General features: G+C 49.4%; 1 long non-coding RNA gene across 1 annotated transcript in view; it reads right to left on the reverse strand.

Annotated features, from left to right (window-relative positions):
• Positions 1-1,512: 1,512 nt before the first annotated feature.
• LOC118523155 (uncharacterized) overlaps positions 1,513-20,642 on the reverse strand; it is a 33,890-nt gene continuing 14,760 nt past the window's right edge. Inside the window, exons 2-3 of the long non-coding RNA XR_004910966.2 lie at positions 6,451-6,503; positions 1,513-1,643 (exon numbers count right to left, since the gene is read on the reverse strand). This is a non-coding gene — a long non-coding RNA (uncharacterized LOC118523155). The remainder of the gene's footprint in view (positions 1,644-6,450; positions 6,504-20,642) is intronic.

The raw sequence follows: 20,642 nt of genomic DNA on the forward strand, positions 1-20,642 counted from the left end.
CAGCAACCTCCCCCGGGGGCCCAGCGCCAGGACAAGCACCCCGCAAGTCCCCGGACTCGGGGGTCAGCAGACCTGGGCTCTGCAGCTCCGGCTGTGGGATCTCCGCTTCAGGGCCCACTGAGTCACGGTTTCTTCGTCTCTAAATAGTGCCTGAATAGAAAGAGTGCTTGCTGCACGGCGTGTGCATTGCGTGAGGCGATGGGCATCGGCCCTGACACACGGGACATGCTCCATAAATGGCATTTCACGTATTCCGTAGACCCTATTGGAACGGTCTAAATTAGTTGTGTGCAGAAGTGGTGCTCAAAGGCTTCCAGAAGTCTCAGTAAAAGAGGTGGGCTGGGGTGACGAGGACAGACAAGGGCTCCTTCTCCAGTGTCCAGCTTTTTAAAGGAATTTTTTTTTTAAATTTTGAAACAACTTTAGACTTACAGAACAGCTGAAGATTGTACAGAGTTCCCACAGGCCCATATCCTCAGATTCCTCAAACTTTAACATCTTAGATAACCAAGGTGCCTTTGCCAAAACCAACAAGGTAACCTTCCTACCACACAGTCATCCCCCTTATCTGCAGGGGGTACATTCCAGGACCCCCAGTGGATGCTTGAAACCATGCATAGTATGAACCTACATATACTATGTTTTTTCCTATACTACATTCCTATGATAAAGTTTAATTTATAAATTAGGCAGAGTAGGAGATTAACAACAATAACTAAGAAAAAAATAGAGCATTTATAGCAACACACTATAATAAAAGTTATGTGGGGGCGCCGGGGTGGCTCAGTCGGTTAAGAGTCTGCCTTCGGCTCAGGTCAGGATCCCAGAGTCCTGGGTTCGAGCCCCACATCGGGCTCCCTGCTCAGCGGGCAGCCTGCTTCTCCCTCTGCCTGCCGCTTCCCCTGAGTGTGCTCTCTCTCTCTGTCAAATAAACAAATGAAATCTTTATAAAAAAATAAAAATAATAAAAAAATTAAAAAAGTTATGTGAATGTTGGTCTGTCTCTCTCTCAAAATATTGTGCTGTACTCAGCTTTCTTCTTTGATAACATGAGATAGTAATGTGCCCACATGAGGACATGACATGAAGTGGGTGACGTGGGCACGGTGACGTGACATTAAGCTACTCTTGACCTGCTGACGATGTGTCAGAAAGAGTATCATCTGTTCAGGACCATGGTTGACCTCCAGTCACTGAAACGTGGGAAGCCAAACCACAGATAAGGGGCAACTACTGTACTATGAATTAAATGGTAGATTTAGGGGCGCCTGGGTGGCTCAGATGGTTAAGCGTCTGCCTTCGGCTCAGGTCATGATCCCAGGGTCCTGGGATTGAGCCCCGCATCAGGCTCCCTGCTCAGCGGGGGGCCTGCTTCTCCCCTTCCCTCTACTTCTCCCCCTGCTCATAGTCTCTCTCTCTCTGTATCTCGAATGAATAAATAAAAAAAATAAAAATAAAAATAAATGCTAGATTTATTTGGATTTCGCCAGTGTTTCCACTAACTTCCTTTCTTCCAGGGTCCAGTGCAGGCTACCACGTTGCCCTTAGCCACCTGTTTCTTAATGGTTGAAAGGACAGAAGTGTCATTCTTCGTCAGCTTCACGGACTCTCCAGAGGGAGCGCTCTCAACAAAGCTGTCCCCGCTGCGGGCAGAGGATCCACATGAGCCACCTTGCTGGTGCGCCCGAGTCTCCCCCGCCAGGAGGTGGCTTTGCTAAGCTCATTAGTGCACGGAGGAGCAGAGCTCTGGATGAAGGAAGGACTGGGGCGGCTTCTTGCTAGCTTGGAAGTCCACTGGGAGAATTTTGGAGCTGTGCTAGACCACGCACATGGGAACTGGGACCCCTTCCCCAAAGCATCGGGGAGGCCCCGTGTCCCTGCTGCGTGGTGCACACACACCCCCTCAGCCCTAAGGCAGGCCTTCCTGTAGCTCAGAGGGTGGTTCTGCATCCAGACTTGAATGGGAATCCGAAGTCCCAGCCCATTCCTCAAGCCCACACCTGTGATTCCTCCCGCAGAGCCTAGTTGTGGCGCATGACGGTGGGCACCTCTGAATCACAGCCCACCCTGGGAGCCCGGAGTTGGCCAGGCCCCCAAGAGCCGTGGAGGGAAGGCCCTGTTGGCTCGGCTGAGGACGGGACAATGGCCCCTTTTTCCGGCAGCTGGCAGAAACTTCCAGGCCCTGAGCTTCTGAATGCCCATTGGAGCCAGACACTGGGCTCTGTTTCCCAGGCAGCCCTGTGCCAGGCCCACCACCACCCAGAGAGAAGGAACCTTTCTTTCCTGTTGGCCAAAGCCAAGGCTCCCAAAAGAGCATCAGCGGCAAGGGGGGCTGAGCTTTGTTCAGGAAACAGGCTTCCCACCACCCTCATCCAGCCTCCGCTTGGGAACCTCGGAGCTGGACAGGGAAGTGTGTCACCCCCTCTGTGGGTCAGGCCTGATCCCTCCTGACTCTGAAGTTACAGGATTCCCAGCCCCGCTTGGCGCGTTGCCTCCACACCTCCCTACCTATTCACCAACTGCTCTGCAGACCTCTCACAGAGCTCAGCCTGTTGGCCCTGAAAGGGGCTTCCATGGCAGCCTGTGCAGGGCTGCGTTTGGGCAGAGGGAGAGATTCCGGCTGGTCTTGCTGTGCCTGCTTTGAAGGTGGTGGAACTGACTGATGAGGCCTGGGGTGAGGCCCGGACGCCCAGGTCAGGATGGGAGTCCCACGGGGCTCCAGGCCATTGGATCCACAGACTCATGCCCCTAGCCCCACATAAGCACTGCACGGAGGTGACCTCCAGAGGGCTGTGTCACTGCTGGGGTGGTTTGCTGCCCAGACTGTCAGACCAGTCTGGGGTCCACGGATGAACAAGTGCAGAGCTCGCTGGGACTTTTGGACAGATGGGGAGTCACTGGGAAGACCGTCTCAGACGAAAAGAGAGAGAGGGAGCAGGGGACATAGTAGGTCGCCGTGTGCCTACCACACACACTACAGACACACATAGAAACACTAAGACCCCGGGGCGCCTGGGTGGCTCAGTCAGTTAAGCATCTGCCTTCGGCTCAGGTCATGATCTCGGGGTCCTGGGATCGAGCCCCGCGTCGGGCTCCCTGCTCAGCGGGGACCCTGCTTCTCCCTCTCCCTCTGCCTGCCTGCCTACTTGTGATCTCTCTCTCTGTCAAATAAATAAATAAAATCTTCAAAAAAAAAAAGATGAATATCTTAAAAAAGAAAGAAAGAAAGAAACAAACAAACACTAAGACACCCCCCCCCATGAGATCCACGGAGACACAAAGACGAACACCCACAAACAAGCACCCAGGAGGAAACAGCTGTTGGATCCTCACTGTGGGTGCTTGTGATGGGGGCCTGATCACCTCATTAATCCTTACAGAGCACACTGTAGACAGACACACAAATATACACACAAAAGAAGGACAAACATACCACAGACCCACAAAGATAAACACACCAACGGTGTCCCGAGGGATCCAACCTAGGGGCAAGTGAGTACCTTGTCCATAGACAATTTAATAAATAATAATAATAAACATAATAAGTAATGATAAATAATTTAATAAAACCCACCTTCAGTCTGTTGTTTTAAATTATCACTTTGCACCAGGAATTCTTTAGCCATGTCCATAAGATACTCTTTCCCCCTCCCCAAATTATTTTGTTAATTCTAACCCATTGGGGTTTTTTTCATATTGTTTTCATTGTGGTAAAATAGAGATAGCATAAATTTTACCATATTAACCATTTTTTTCTTCTTTTTTACTGTGAATATTTCCCCATTTTAAGTATACAGTTCAGCGGCATTAAGCACATCCACAGTGTTGTGTAACCATCACCACCATCTATTTCCAGAACTTTTTCATCATCCCAAACATAAACTCTGTGCCTCTTAATAACATCCATTCCCCCTTGCCCAGCCCCTGGTAACCTCTTTCTACACTTTGTTTCTATGAATTTGCCTATTCTAGCTTCCTCATATAAGTGGAATCTTACAATACGGGTCTTTTTGTGTCTTCAACTTTTGGCCTTAATAATAAATATGTAGACTTCGAGTCAGCACATTTCTATTACATTTCCTTTCCTTAACCCCATGCTCTACATGGGCATGAATTCCAACAACTCCTAGCTCCACACTGGCCCCCCGTGCAGGTTCCGATGTTTGGAACCGTCCAAGTGGCCTCAGGTGACGTTTGTGTCTCCAAGCCCTAGCTCTGCGATAGTGAACTTGGAGAAACAGGACTCGAGTCACTTAGTTTTATTTGCATTTGAAATTTTAAACAGGGGTGCCTGGCTGGCTTAGTCGGTAGAGCATGCAACTCTTGATCTCAGGGTTGTAAGTTCAAGCCCCATATTGGGGGGTAGGGATTACTTAAAAATAAAATCTTTTTTTTTTAAGATTTTATTTCTTTATTTGAGAGAGAGAGCATGAGCAGGGGGTAGGGAGAGGCAGAGGGAGAAGCAGACACCCTGCTGAGCAGGGAGTCTGACAAGGGGCTAGATCCCGGGATCATGACCTGAGCCAAAGGCAGACGCTTAATCGACTGGGCCACCCAGGTGCCCGAAAAATAAAATCTTTAAAATAGATAAATAAGGGGTGCCTGGGTGGCTCAGATGGTTAAGCATCTGCCTTCGGCTCAGGTCATGATCCTGGGGTCCTGGGATCAAGTCCCGCATCAGGCTCCCTGCTAGGCGGGGAGCCTGCTTCTCCCTCTGCCTCTGCCTCTCTCTCTCTCTCTGACTCTCATGAATAAATAAATAAAACATTAAAAATAAATAAATAAATAAAATAAAAAAGAATAAAATAAAATAAAAAAGTTTTAAACAGTGAACCAGAGAGCAAGTTCTGAGGACATAACAGTTTTGTTAGGAAAGTACAAATTTTAGATTAAACAGGAAATATTTTCCTGGATTTGAACATTTAAAATGGAAGTGTCTTCTTTTCAAATTGTTCCTATTTAATTCTAATGTAATTTTATTCCGTACTGGGGCACGCCAATATATGGGTATATGTCCCTACCCTTTTTTAAAAATACTGTAAAAGTATGTGTCCATGTTTTCCCTTTTTGTACTATAATGATTATTGTATCTGTAATTTCATTTCTTTTTGAAATGGTGTGAGCTTATAGATAAAATTCATAAAAGAAAATTTTGGCTGCCTGCCATTTATTTACTGCTATTCATTTCATGATTATTGAAATGACTGCCAATAATTTTGTCTTATAGAAAAGGGATGGTATTAAGTATCTGTAAAGGGATATGCTAGCCATACCCCGAAACACACAAGTACATCACACACGTGCGCGCGTGCATACGGACACACACACACACACACACACACACACACACACACACACACAGCTAAATGCCCCAAGCCTCTGATCATGGTGTGGGTAGGTCTCAGGGGACAGCAGTTCTGGTGATGGAAACGTGGGTCACCACCCACCGGGCTCTGCCCAGGTTGGGTGCCGTTGTCAAAATGGGATCTGGAGCAGATGGACAGGGGAGAGCCTCCTACTCAGACCCCAGGGGATCTCTGGAGCCTGCAGAAACCCCACTCCTTGCCCCAAGGTCTCTCCTCGCTGCACTTCCGAGGTCTACCACGAGGTGCCGCTGTGGCAAAGAGCCCACGGGCCCCTTCCAAGTCCAAGGGGCAAAGATTGCGGAGCGCCCTCTCTATGCCGGGCACTGTGCCCGGCCCTGGGGATTCCAGATGAGTAAGATACGACCTCTTGTCCCCAAATACGGCACGGCCTGGCGGGGGAGATTCACAGGGAAGCAGACAGTGACTGGCCAGTGGTTGCACTGTATGCTTCCATGAGCAGGACAGGGCCAGCACAGCATGAAGAGCCAGGGAAGCTGAGCCCTGGAGGAATCGCAGGATCAGGGGATGCTTTGACCGGAGACAGAGGTATGCACAGGCCTGGAAGTGAGCCAGGATGTTGGGGAGTGGTCAGAAGGGGGACTGGCCACGGAGGGTCTTTAGTCCCAGCCTAAAGAGCTTGGTCTTTCCCATTTGGGACAAAAGGGAGTCCCCCAAAGGTCTGGTTAGAAATACACTTAGAAAAGTACTCTGCTGGGGCGCCTGGGTGGCTCAGTCGTTAAGCATCTGCCTTCGGCTCAGGTCATGATCCCGGGGTCCTGGGATCGAGCCCCACATTGGGCTCCCTGCTCAGCGGGGAGCCTGCTTCTCCCTCTCCCGCTCCCCCTGCTTGTGTTCCCTCTCGCTGTGTCTCTCTCTGTCAAATAAATAAATAAAATCTTAAAAATTTAATAAAAAAAAAAAGAAAGAAAAGTACTCTGCTGTCATTGTGTTGAAAAAAATGGAGGAGACCCCCCCAATAAAGAATATGTATATATATACTCATGATTATTCATAGACTATATCTGCAAGATATACCACAATGATGGACATTAGGGGTGAGGGCACAGGGAGGAGGGAGACTTACACTGTGTGCATTTTGTTCATATTGAATTTTGAGCCATGGAATGAATCACGGTTCTGAAAAATAAACAAAAAATTATTAAATTGTAAAGTCTTTATAATTAAAAAAAAGAGAGAGAGGGACGCCTGGGTGGCTCAGTCGGTTAAGCGGCTGCCTTCGGCCCGGGTCATGATCCCGGGGTCCTGGGATCGAGTCCCACATCAGGCTCCTTGCTGAGCGGGGAGCCTGCTTCTCCCTGTCTCCCTCTGCTTGTGTTCTCTCTGTCAAATAAATAAAATCTTTAAAAAAAAAAAAAGAGAGAGAGAGAGAGAAACTAAGGTCACTTTGGCTGTGTTGTGTAGGATGAGTTGGAGAGACAGACTAGAGGCAGGGAGGCTGGGGGTGGGTTGTCTACGGAATAGAACTCATGCTAACCAGCCAGTCGCCGCACAACTCACAGAGTAAATTATGTTCAATGTGAGTGCACATCAATAGGTTTGATATTGGAAAAGGGACGCCCCCGGGAGCCCCATGGGACTGGCCTCCATTCTACACTTCCGGGAGGGAGACTCAGAAATCACACCCAGATCTGGACCAAGTTTCTGGAGCTACACATACTCCAGACATCCTCACACTGAGGTCCCCTCCTGCCCCAGGTGAGGAATTTGAGCAGGGGCAGGATGAGGCAGCTCCCAGCAGTGGGGGCTCTTTTGCAGAAGGGATATATGGAGAAATATGGTGGGATATCTGTCATGAAAGAGAACCTTGAGACCATGATGGTCAAGCCCCTCCTTGGGCAGAGGAGGAAGCTGAGCCCAGAGAGGGGCAGAGACTGCCCCAAAGCCACACAGCCAGTTAGCTGCAGAACTGAGACTCACCCTACCTCCTCTTTCTCCCAGCCCTTGGTGGCTTTCATTGGGCCATACCAATGCCCTATATGTATGACCTCCATGGGGTCCCTCAGCCTCCTCAGGCAGAACTGTCAGCCATTCATGCTCTATAAGGATTGTTGGTAGGATTCATAGGAAACTCCAAATCCCAGGCCCTGCACATGGGTGTACCTTCTGGGGAGAGGAGTGGAGGGGAGGTCTTGGTACAGGCCTCTAGATATTTGCCCGACCCAGGAAGGCTCAAGGAACCACCTGTGTTGCAGGCCTGTGAGCTGGCCTTCCCATCGCATAGCTCCCATGTCCCAGCAGGCCTCCTTCACATCAGCACATAAAAACCACCAGCTCATCCAACTTTACAATCCTAATGTACACAAAGTAATGGATTTTCAGATTTGATCACATAACAATTAAAAACTTCCATGAGGCCAAAAAAAAAAAGCCTTATTTGAAGTTAAATGAAAAGTGACAATTGGCAGAAAACATCAACAACATAAATAAAAGGAGGAATAGTATCTATAGATAAAGAGTTATCTTTATACTATATAAAGAGTTTCAACAAATTAACTTTTTAAAAGATGAGTAACCCAATAGAAGGCAAGCGTGCAGTGAGATAGTAGCAGGAAAGGGGTTTTGTACGACAGGAGAAGCTGGACAAATCTGAGTGTCAGTGTTTTGGAAGAAGTCAGGGAAAGGGGGCTTATTCTCTCTCAGTGGGCACAAGACCAGCCCACCCTGTCCTGGCCTCCTCTCTTTCCGGCTGAGAAACATGAGTATTTTCTGTGCCAGTCAGAAACCACACACATGCGCACACACACCCCTAATGGAACTTTCTCCTGAGAGCCCCTCTGTGTATCTTCTAAGATTTTTCAATCCCAGGAAGGGACCCCAGCAGTAGACCATGAATCCTATGAGAAAGAGCTGAGCTGGAGGCCTAGCGTGAACACTGGGTCACCTCTACTATCTTTGGCCCTCCTCCTTCTTGCTAAAAGAATCCCAGTTTTGTTCAGGCAGCCACCCCAGCCCACACCAAATAAAGGACTCCTGATTGGACCAGACCAGAGGTTTTCCAGAGGGTCAGCAGTATCCCTACAAGCACTTGTATCTCTGTGGGACATTTCTGGTTGTCATGATGATGGGAGCACTGCAGATATTTGGTGAGCTGGAGTGGGGGCTAGAATTCCTGATATTTGCAATAACAAAGCTTTGGCCTGAATCCCACAAGACTTTCAAATGTTCCACTGAATAGAGACGTAGGTGCAAATTTGAGCCTAGAATCTAATCCCGCTTTACATATTAACAGAAAAGTTTTTTGTACAGCTTTAATATATATATTGAATATATACCACAGTGCAATAACCACTGTGTACATCGATCACCCTGTGATCATGAAAGGGGAATATTCCCAAGGATAAAGCCAATGTGGAAGATGAAGATGGAAGACCTGGGTCCTTGGTGCCCTCCCTGAGCCTTGATGCCATGATGTTCAAGGACATCCTTCCTCTGGACCTCCAGCTCTCTGTGGGTGGCATAAAGGGTTTGGGTTAAAATGGCACTGCAGGTTTGGTTTCCCCTTCAGAAAGAGGGAATCCCAGTGAGCAAGGATATACTTTCATCTTACTGTTGTTACCAACATGGCTGTTGATGTTTCTGACCTTCTAAAGGCCACCAAGAGCCATGTCTTAGAAGGGACAGCAGCTGCCAAAGACTTAGGCCATAGGCTTTTCTCCACGTCTGAGAAATGTTCTTGGGGCTCAAAGTGGGTCTAGCAGAAAAGCCACGAGTCTAGGTCTCCATAAGAACTTGAGATTGAGTATCCCTGGGTAAACCAAGGGTGGACTCAATACAAGCCACATGAAAGCCAGCTTGGCGGAATCATGGCCTGTTACACACATCTGGAAGGAACTTGGGAATCATCTGGTCCAGTCCTCCTGTGCATCAGTCTGCATAGCATTACTACGCTACAATAACAAACAGCCCCCAAATCTTAGTGGCTTAAAGCAACATCATTTATTTCTCATTCATGTTTACATGCCCACTGCAGGCTGGTGAGAGGCCTCTGCTCATCATAATGACTCAGGGATGCAGGCCGAAGGGAGCTCCATATTGACTTCTACAACCACCAAGAACATGGCCAAACTTAAACTAACTGTCCCTTAAAAAATGTCGCCTATCTCTGCCGTTCACATTTCACTGGCCAAAACAAGTCTCATGGCCATGCCTGTGTTCACCAGGCATGCAACAAAGGGTTGGGATATATAATCCTCCTGCAGGGAGAATCAGTGAAGAGGATGGGGACACTGAATATGGGGGACCAGTATGACAGTGTCCCACACCTGGTTTGCAGCCTATGGGGCCATCCTGATTCTTCCTGGGCTCCCAGAGGAACCTTTCCATGGGAGCAGATCTAACTGTGCCTGCTTCCATTTGAGGGCCTTCCAGGGGACACCATCCCTGACCAGACAAAGTTCAAACTGTCAGGCATGACCATCAAAGCCATGCCCCTGCCCCCTTCTTGGGCTCCTCTCCCCTTATCCCCCACTTATTCATGTATCCATAAACATCCACCGAATGCTGAGCACTATGCCAAATTCTGGGGAAGAAAGCATAGGCAAGACCACTCCTGTGAGCCCCTTACGGGCCAGAACCACCTCTGTTTATACCCAAGGACTCCCAGGTCCAGCAGCCCACCCTCCAAGGGTTTCATACCTCAAGGCCTTTGCCTAAAGTCCTGCCACCCTCCCTCCTCCCACTTCCAGCCCGGATCCTCCCTGACTTCCACAGGCGGAAGCCCCGTTATTAGGGGGCTTGTTCGCTTGTCTGTCCCCCCAAGCCGACTGTGGGCTCCTCAAAGATTATGGGGGGTAATACTCTGTGGAAAATGGTAACAATTTAAATGTTCAACCATAAAGAATTGTTAATTATGTCACAGGCATTCATATTCTGGAATACTAAAAAAATACTAAAAATGATGGGGTAACACTCTTTGAATTAACAAGCCTCCTTTAGAATTCCAACCACGATATAGCTTATCCATGGCAATAAGCGGAGTGCCCACCAAAGGGGTACTGGTCAAATGCATTAGAGTCCAGAATTGTATAGAATGCAGCTATTTAAAAAAAATAAAATAACAGATGGCACCTGGCTGGCTCAGTTGGTACAACATGTGACTCTTTATCTTTGGGTTGTGGGTTTGAGCCCCACATTGGGTAGAGAGATTACTTAAAAATAAAATCTTTTTTTTTTTTTAAAGATTTTATTTATTTGCAAGAGAGAGAATGAGAGACAGAGAGCATGAGAGGGAGGAGGGTCAGAGGGAGAAGCAGACTCCCCGCCGAGCAGGGAGCCCGATGCGGGACTCGAACCTGGGACTCCAGGATCATGACCCAAGCCGAAGGCAGTCGCCCAACCAACTGAGCCACCCAGGCGCCCCAAAAATAAAATCTTAAAAAAAAAAAGAGAGAGGGAGAACGAGACAGCTCTGTACATGCTGATATGGAACAATCTCCAAGATATACTGTAAAGTGAGGTACAAAACAGGGTGCATAGTGCACTTTGTTGCACAAAATGGATCCTGGGGGAAAATGTATATGCTTGTACACAGGTAGAATATCTCTAAATAGATACAAAAGAAACTGGTATTAGTGGTCGCCTCTGAGGTGGGGAACCAAGGTGGGGGCCCCAGGTAGGAGATTTACCATTTTGTCTACCCTTTGCACAGATGGAACATTTTTTACAACATGCTTAAAAAAAAAAAAAAAAGTCAGGAAGAAATGTAACATCCCGGGAAATCATTCAGATACCTTGTTATCTTGAAGTAATAAATTCAGATTTAAAATTGTAGGTACAACATGAGCCCTATTTTTGTAGCAAAAAATGTACACTGCATCTCAATGCATAGAAAAACGTCGGGGCGCCTGGCTGGCTCAGTCAGTAGAGTGTGCAACTCTTGATCTTGGGGTTGTGAGTTCAAGCCCCACCTTGGGTGTTGAGATTACAAAGAAGGAAGGGAGGAAGAAAGGAAGGAAGAAGTTGCATTATGTACTACTTTAACTTGGTTTCATTTGACATTCTTCTGTTAAAAACTCAAACAGAAAAAAGAAAACAAAAAACACCTCAAACAGTAAAAAAGGGTATAAATGAAAACATATTTCCCTTCTCTCAATTCAGCTGCCTGGAGCCTCTGCTCAGTTCTTCTCTCTCCAAAATTTGTGAACAGTCTGTGAGTCTGGGGGTGGGACCACAACGGGTATTTTCTTTTTGTGCTTTTCTGAAATTTCTAATTTTTCTCAACAAGCCTATATTAGTATGGAAATAAGAAAAGTAAATACACTTTTTAAGTGCTCAGAATTGAGAGGCCCAAGCCTCCTTCCTTCCTTCCTCCCTCTCTCCCTCCCTCCCTCCTTCCCTCCTTCCTTCCTTCCTTCCTTCCTTCCTTCGTACCTACCTAAACAAACAGGCTTCGTGTTTCTGGGCCACCGGTCAACAGCCTGGGGGGCGGAAGCCACATTTCTAAGTTCCAGGAAAGGCCTCTAGTTCCATTTTTAATAAAATCCTCCTTCCTCACCTCCTGCTCTGACTTCATCGCCACCACCCTTCCCTCCCTCTCTGCACCTAGGCCACCAGGGCCTCCTGTCAGATTCGAAGGTGGCACCAGGGAGAAGCCTATTACCCTGTTGATTCTTCGGAGGGGCTGAACACAGGAACTCTCCTGTGTCTCATCCTTCCTCAGAGAGTCTCTAGAAACCGACCCGAAAAACAGAGAGGCAGGAAAGGAAGCGAGCTGAAGAATTCCTCTTTCACGAGAGGCCAGGTTAAAAACAACAGGCCTTGTTAAAACCGCACCTTAATGAGGCTCCTTCCCAGCCTAATTGTCGCCATGGCAATGACCCCTAGCAGCCATCTTTAATTAACTCGGCGTCGGAGTCACCAAATGAGCTCCTCTCGTAAATTGCCCGCCAGCCCAAGCAGTCACGCCGCCCCTCCTCTGTCCTTTGGCCTCTGGCGGGCCTTTCTTCTTTACCTCCTGATTCTCCCACGCAGGGCCAGGGGAGGGGCCCGGACCCAGGGTAACACCAACAATAACAGCAGCAGCAGTAGTAATAATAGTCCTAGCATATCAACATATGCATTGATCATGCATACAATCAAGCAATTTATGTGCATTAACTCTTTTAATCTTCACAGGAATCTTATGACCATTACTACCCACTTTTTTCAGAGGAGGAAACTGAGGCACAAACAACTAAGCCAGTAAGTGGGAGAGCTGGGATTTAAACACAGGCACTGTGGGGGCACCTCGATGGCTCAGTCCGTTAAGTGTCTGACTTTTGCTCAGGTCTTGATCTCAGGGTCCTGGGATAGAGCCCCGCGTAGGGCTCTGCGCTCAGCAGGGAGTCGGCTTCTTCCTCTCCCTCTGCCGTCCCCCCCCCCCGCTTGTGCTCTCTCTCTCTCTCAAATAAATAAATAAAATCTTTAAAATAAAATAAACAAACAAACACAGGCACTGTGGTAATCCAGAGCCACCCTCATAACCCCTCCACTGGAAATGAATGAAGTTCACAGGGTCACCTGTTTCTCTTGAGCCCAGTAAAGACCTGGAGTTTCCTATCTGCTACTTCCCAGCTGTGTGACCTTGAGCCACTTACTTCACCTCTCTGAGTCTGGTTCCTCATCTAGAACAGGGAAGGTGATCAAACTGGGTCAGGGGTGGGGCAGGGGCCTGAGAGCCTCATCAGTTCTGTTCACTAAAGGCTCCCGACTCCGCCACAACCTTCCTGTTGTCTTGACCCTGGTGTGGTTTCAGAGGTGAGATGGCATGAAGGTTAAGAGATAATCAACGTGATCATCCATGCAAAGCCCTGAGCACAGTGCCTGCCCATAGTAAGTGTTCAGTGAATATGAGCTGCTATTATTTTCACAAAGTGGATGGCCCTGAGAAAGACCTCCTCCAAGATACAGCTAACAGCCAGGAACATGGGGAGAAAGAAGCAGTGGAGGAGGACCAATTGCCACCAGTTTTAGAATAGGTGGGCAAAAGGCTCAGGCACGTGTGGGAGAATACACTGGAGCGGCAGAGTATAGCTGTTGACCCAATATGGTAGCCTCCATCTTGCCCTGGCCTTGCCCACTGAACAGGCTTACATCAGCCTAACCAGATCAGATCAGGAGATCCAGGGGCACCCGGGTGGCTCAGCTGATTAAGCGACTGCCTTCAGCTCAGGTCATGATCCCAGGGTCCGGGGATTGAGCCCCGCATCGGGCTCCCTGCTCCTTGGGGAGCCTACTTCTCTCTCTCCCTTTGCCTGCTACTCCCCCTGCTTGTGACCCCCCACCCCGGTCAAATAAATAAATAAAATCTTAAAAAAAAAAAAGGAGATCCAGGTGCCAGCCACCAAGGCACACTAAGCCAGAGGAGGTAAGAAAGATTAACAGGCACTCCCCCACCTCCACAACACACACATCCCAGGGACACTCCCTCAAAGGTGCACAAGATACTTCTGCTTACGTTCAGTTGGCCAGAACTTCATCACATGTCCATACCTAGCTCCAAGAGAGGTTGGAAATGCAGTGTTCATTGGAGGCAGCCATAGGGAAAGGAACATGATCTGCGGGCTTTGCCACAAACCTTCAAGTCCTTCTTTATACCACCCCAGAGTAATATTTCCAAACTGCAACTTCTGGCCAAGTCTAAATCCTTCAATGGCTCCCCACTGCCTGCAGCATGAGCTCCAAATTTATGAGCATGGGTCAAAAGGCCCTGCAGGATCTGGTTCCATTGCTTTCCCACTAATCCTTCATTCTAGCCACATCAGGCCACGGGCCATTCTCTAAATGAGTTATGCTTCCATGGCTCCATGCCTTTGCCCATGCTTGGAATGCCATATTTTCTCTTCTCCATCTAATTAGAACATCACCTCTTCTCTAGGGTCTTCTTAGAGACAGAGAGGAAGGGGTGATCAGGGTAGACAGGAAAGGGTGCGCATTCAGACTTGGGCTGGGAGCAGACGGAGTATTCTGCGGTCCAGGGCTAAAGAAAGGCCTGAGCTGGGGATGTGTCAGCCTTACATGTGCCAGCAGGAGGCAAGCTTGAGCTACCTTTCAGTCTTTGCCATGGGAAAGGATGATGGATTCCAATTGTTCTTCTACCCCCATTTGACAAATGAAGAAACTGAGACCTGGAGGCAGGCAGTAACTTACCCAAGGTCACACAGTGGCAAAGTAGGGACCCCTGGTCCTCCATTAGTGTTCATACTACACTTGCATTAGAAGGCGGTAGCCTGTATATATAGATGTTTTATGGAGCAGGGAACAGTCCTGGGGACATCATGCTAGGAGGTGTGGTTCACCAGACACGGGATGGGCAAGGATGTGTTCAGAGGCCTCAGTCTCAGCAGCTCCCTTGGTGGCCCCAGGATAACACACACACCCATGGGGCCTGGGAGCTGCGCTTGGCCTGGCTCTGCAGTTCTCCCATGACGTCGGGAGGGGGCGCAGAGCACCTCAATAGAGACCGAGGAGGCAAGGAAGCATCTAAGACCACATGAATCAATCTTCTGTCCTCAATCCACTCCCCTACTGTGGCCCCAGGCACCTGGGAGCACAAGGTTCGCCTCTGTCTCTGCCCTTGGTGCTTTAGACTGGGGGCATCATCCTCCCCCACTAGACAGTGAATTCTTGGCCATTGTTCTAAAGGCACAATGACACAGAGCTAGACAGCCTGCCTCTGCTTCTCGAAGCTGCTTGCTCATCAGGGCTGCTTGAGGATCACCCTGTTCTTAGAGTCCCCACTGGCTGTCAGGGACGTGGCCACTCTCACAGCCCAGGTCCCTGAGAGGAAAGCCACGACCATCTGCATAAATGACCAGCCACGCAGAGCCAGGCTACATTTGGGGGTGTTATGTCTCTCCCAATTTGAAAAATAAAGTAAAAACAGGTGTCCAGTGCTTTCCCAAGGGCAGGTTGGGCAAGGAAGGTGACCCTGGAGGGCCTTGAGTTCAGGAGTATGGCTTCCCAAAGGGTATGGGGTCCAAAGCCTTGGACTCAGACTCGCTGGTTGGCAGGAGGCAAGAGTGCCTTGACACTCCTAGCACCAGTCCCAATCTGGTCCCCTCAAGGGCAAGGGGCTGTGAAGCTCTGATCCCAGAAGAATGAATGTCAAACCATTTCCCCAGCAGGGATCTTGAGTTCAAATGAAGAAGAGGACCTCCTTGGGCGCCTGGGTGGCTCAGTCGTTAAGCGTCTGCCTTCGGCTCAGGTCATGATCCCATGGGCCTGGGATCAAGCCCCGCATCGGGCTCCCTGCTCAGCGGGAAGTCTGCTTCTCCCTCTCCCACTGCCCCGCTTGTGTTCCCTCTCTCGCTGTGTCTCTCTCTGTCAAATAAATAAAATCTTAAAAAAAAAAAAAAACAAAAAAAACAAAGAGGACCTTCTTAAAAGCTCCCTTAAACATGTGTACCCTGAACATCTTATTAAGGCAAAGACTGAACCTTAGAACTGGACTTTAGAAGCATGTGGAAGACTGAGGGTGTAGTCTGCCAACAGGGCACTTACCTGGCTGAAAATGTTTAGCCCAGAGCCTCGCTACCTCTAGGGGTTCCTTCTCTTTGACCTCCCTGACAGCTCCCAGTCCATTTCCCTTCTTAGCCTGCCTGAGTTTGTCAACACCAGCTACTATTTCCTCTTACTGTCTCTTGGTCTTTCCTTTAATCACCCCCTGCACCTCCATTTCTTAAAAAGGACCTCTTCGAGGCTATATCCAAGCATTCAATTCTCAATCCTCATTTTAGCTGACCTGTAGGCATGTTGGACATTTTTGATCTCTCCTTCCTTCTTAAGACTTTTTCCCTCTGGCCTCAAGTTCACTACTTTCTTTGTTCTCCTCCTACTTAAAGACTCTCTTGATCTTCTCTTACTGATTCTTCTCATCTTCCTCCCCTCAAAATCAGGGTATCCCAGTATTCAGGCCTTAGGACATTTTTCTTCCTTCTACACTGAATCCATAGTGATGTCATCTTGCCTCATGGTTTTAAATAAGATCTATAAGGTGACAACTCCCAGGTTAAAACCTCCAGCCTGGACCTCTCCCCTGAATGTCAGGCTTATATATCCAGTTGCCTATGGGACTTTCCCCCAACCCCTCCCCCAACTATCTAATAGGCCTCTCAAATTTAACATGTCCAGAGCCAAGCTGATATCCCCACCTCCAAAACTCTATTTTTCCTTTTACCTTCCCAGTTCCTGAAAAACAAACTCTGTCCTTCCAGGAGCTCAAATCAAAACCCCAAGGTCATCCTTGACTCCATTTTTCCTCTCACATCCCACCTCCAGTCCCTCAGCAAATCATAGCAGTTCTGATTTCAAAATGCATAAGAAATAAGCCAGTTCACTCACCAATCACTGCCATCCTGATAGGTGTTTAAGGTGGGAGAAGTAGGGCGCCTGGGTGGCTCAGTTGGTTAAGCGACTGCCTTCGGCTCAGGTCATGATCCTGGAGTCCCGGGATCGAGTCCCACATCGGGCTCCCTGCTCAGCAGGGGGTCTGCTTCTCCCTCTGCCCTCTTCCCTCTCGTGCTCTCTGTCTCTCATTCTCTCTCTCTCAAATAAATAAATAAAATCTTTAAAAAAAAAAAAAAAAAAAGGTGGGAGAAGTAGGCAGGGGCTATGTCATTGAGTGGGAGAGCTCTCCTGGCTGTGTCAAATACTTCAAGTTCTACTCTGAATTATATGGGAAACCACAGGAAGACTTTAAATATGATGAGATTTGCCTCTTGAAAAAACCACTCTGGTGCTGAGTGGGGAATGGATTAAGGGGGTGAGACTGGAAATGGTGAGACCAGTTAGGTGGATATTGAGGTTGGGAGGAGGAATGAGGATGGTGTAGACTACTTTTCTTCTATGAAGAATCGTCCACCTTGATGCCCCCAGGAGCCTGTTTCAGAGGCGGGAAGGCTGGCCCTGGGTGTGGCTGAGCGAGTACACTTTGTCCGTGACCCCAACAGAGGGGGCCCGAGTTTCAGCACCACTGCGTGGACAGCTCCAGCCCTACCTCAATGGTGGAGCCTTGGCGTTCAGCCCGGTGCCCTGCGCGCCCCCCGCAGAAGCCGGCGGCTAGGGGGAGGGGCCCTGGTCCCCTTCCTTTGGAAACCTCCGTTTGCAACCTTCTAAAATGCAGATAACTGTAATGCAGCTGCGCCGCCACACAAGGCCGCCGTGAGCGCAGACGAGCTAGCCACCCACGGACTTTGGGAACACCAAAGGAAGAGGTTGCCCGAGAGAAAGGCCCCTTAAGGACCTCTTAAGATAGTTTCTGTCATGGACTCCGGAGTTTATTTCCCCGACTCGGGTGATCAAAAATGAAGCCGAGTTTGCAGCGGGCTGGAGTAAGGGACTGTTGGAAACCTATTGTCCCAGCGTTTCCCGTGCAGCCCCTGGTGGCCAGCACCCTGTGCATCGCGTCTCTGCAAACAGAGCTCTGGAGAACTAAGTTGCTTCTCCGAGAGTTGGACAATCAGTCTGAATCGTTCCAGACCCGGTGCAGATTTTCTGTGACAGCAGAGTTTCTCCGGGATGCAGTGGTCCTGCACCCTGCTGTTTCTGCCTCTGCCCGCGCCCCTGCCACCCTACCCAAATCTAGTTTTGCTTGATGTGTTCAAACTGGTTTGATTTTCTTATTTGGAGCTCAGCAGGATTCCTTCTCCTGGAGTTGAAGAGCAGCACTTGGGATCAGCAGACCGAAGGGATCTTGCTGTGCCAAATCAGGCTTCTGAAGGCTCAGTTTTGCTGGGTCAGGGAAGACCAGTGGGGCCTCGGGATTTCTTTTTCTTTTTTTTTTTTTTAAAGATTTTATTTATTTATTTGACAGAGAGAGACAGCGAGAGGGAACACAAGCTGGGGGAATGGGAGAGGAAGAAGTAGGCTTCCCGCTGAGCAGGGAGCCCGATGCAGGGCTCGATTCCAGGACCCTGGGACCATGACCTGAGCTGAAGGCAGACGCTTAACGACTGAGCCACCCAGGTGCCCCGAAGGATTTCTCTCTCTGAAATGACCTCTGGATTTCAGGTCCCCAAAAAACGAGATTTCTCTCAGCTTCCCAGTCGGACTCTGGCCTTACGGATACCAGCTAACCAAACAGGAGCCCATCAGGACATCCGCAGTGGCCGGCACACTGCTAAACCCTGAAGTGACCCAGGTCTCTGCCAGGTCCCTACCAGGTCCACCAGGTCATCTTGCCACCTGCCTGGCCCTCTCTTGTACCCTTCCCTCCAGGGTGGAGGCCTAGGAGTCCTCTGAGAGCTTTCCCGCACTGGGAGGGGGCTCTATCCTTTCGCCTGACTTCTCTCTGAAATGGGGCAGGTGGTCAGGCTCCAACAGGACTGGGGCTTATGTGCCCCAACCTCAGAAAAACCCCACATGCAAGGATAATAGGCAGATACAGAAGTGGGGGAGTGGTTTGGACTAGGTTTCTTAGTGTGAACAGGAGCCAGACCCTGACCTCTGACACCCCAGCTCCTTCTCTTTTTCCTCATTCACCAGGTGACCTTGGGCAAGTTACTTTTCACTTTATTGCTCTCAGCCTCAGTTTCTCCACCTATGAAATGGGGGAAAGTAGTTCCTCCCAGGGGACTATCAAGAGTCACTGAGACAAAAGTAAGCCTCTTATCATAGTCCCACTAAGTGTTGTTCTGATATTAAGATGTTGGTGCCTTCCTGGAATGGGGGGTGCCTGAGGAGACTTCCCAGGATTAAGGGAAACTTTCCCCATTCCCAACCAGTTCATGTTCTGGTATCTCTCTAGACCCCTGGGACCTCCACTGAGGATTGGGCAGACATGTTCACATACATTTTACAGATGGGAAAAGTGAGACCCTGGAGGTGACCTGCCTTGCCCAGCGTCCCCCTTCAGTTCCTCAGACCAGGACTTCAGGTGAAGGGGACCTTAGCCCTCAGCCAGAGTTACCTTACATGCCTCTCTTCCCTCCCCTGGTCCCAGCACACCAGTTCAGGAATCTCTAAAGGAGCCTAGGGAGCAACACGTGCTCCAGGAACAGGAGTGTTCTTCTCCCCATATATCAAGAACTCAATTCTTTCACCTGTAAAATGAGGAGGATGAAACTCTGCAGGTGAGTGTGAGGATTAAATGGGATTAAAAAAAAAAAAATCCAGCAATGCATCCAGCACCTGATTCTATAGATGTCCCCTGTGGGACTTACAGTCTCCCTGAAGCAGCTCACATCGCCCAGAGCCAACCATTTTGGCTCCAAATGGTTCAGAGGTTTAAATGACCCGGCCAGTGTCATGCCATTGGAAATGTGGCACTCCACGACTCCAAGCCAGCCTCTCTTGGAGCGTTTGGAAGGGCAGGAGCCTGGCTTCAGCCCAAAAGCCACTGGTGGGGAGCCCGCTCTGCGGGCGAGGCTGCTCACACCTGAGCTGGAGTTGCTGGCTCCCATGATCCTTGGGCTCTCAGGAGTGCAGGAAGCAGAGAGGACATGTCCCACGTGGGTCCCTCCCTGTGCAGATCCCGCCACCCAGTCACACCCTCACTGTGGTGGGGGATCTCTCCTGTCCTGGGGCAAGGAGAACAGCTACGGTGGTTCACTCCTCAATGTCTTTCTGATTCCTGCATTTTCAAGCTGAGACTCAAACTGGTTTTTAATTAGTTGCACTGATGGACTGTTGGCAGCTCTGATATTTTAAATTATCTATGAAAACAACTACTACGCGCATACATATATACATACCAGGGCTCTCGAATTAGCTCTTCTCTCGGCTGTGGACCGGATACCACCTGGCGGTGCTGGAGAAAACGTGGTGCGGCCAGAAGCAGAATCAGGAATATCATGGTCAAGGCCAGTTCCGACGTGGCGCCCGCACCTCATGCTAAGGGGGATCCGGGCTTTACCTCTTCCCGGGTCTGCGCAGAGGTGGCTGGAAGGACTGGAGGAGGGGTACCGTTCTCACTCCCAAACTGCTTTGAAGGGGACCCATTATGCCCACGCCTTTAAGCTACATGCAAAGTCTCTCCACGACTCTAGGCGAGAAGTACAGGGTGCCTACTCCGAGCTGAGCGCTGGGGCCTCAGCGGAGAAGCAGAATCCACGGCCCTCCACCAACTGGGCTTCCCTAACACCGTCCCCACCAGGACCCAAACCTGGGCCACGCAGTAGCGAAGAGACCTTCGCGCTCAAAAGGCGGGCCTCCACGTCTGCACTCCAGGGCACCTCACTGCGCCATCCATGCCCCCAACTTCCCGGCCGTCCTGCCCATGCGACGCCGCCCAGCCCTTGGCAGGTACATTGTACACAGTAGGTGCTCTGTCAAGAGTAA

The sequence above is a fragment of the Halichoerus grypus genome, chromosome 8, assembly GCF_964656455.1.
Source record: "Halichoerus grypus chromosome 8, mHalGry1.hap1.1, whole genome shotgun sequence".
NCBI classification, from domain to species: Eukaryota; Metazoa; Chordata; class Mammalia; order Carnivora; family Phocidae; genus Halichoerus; species Halichoerus grypus.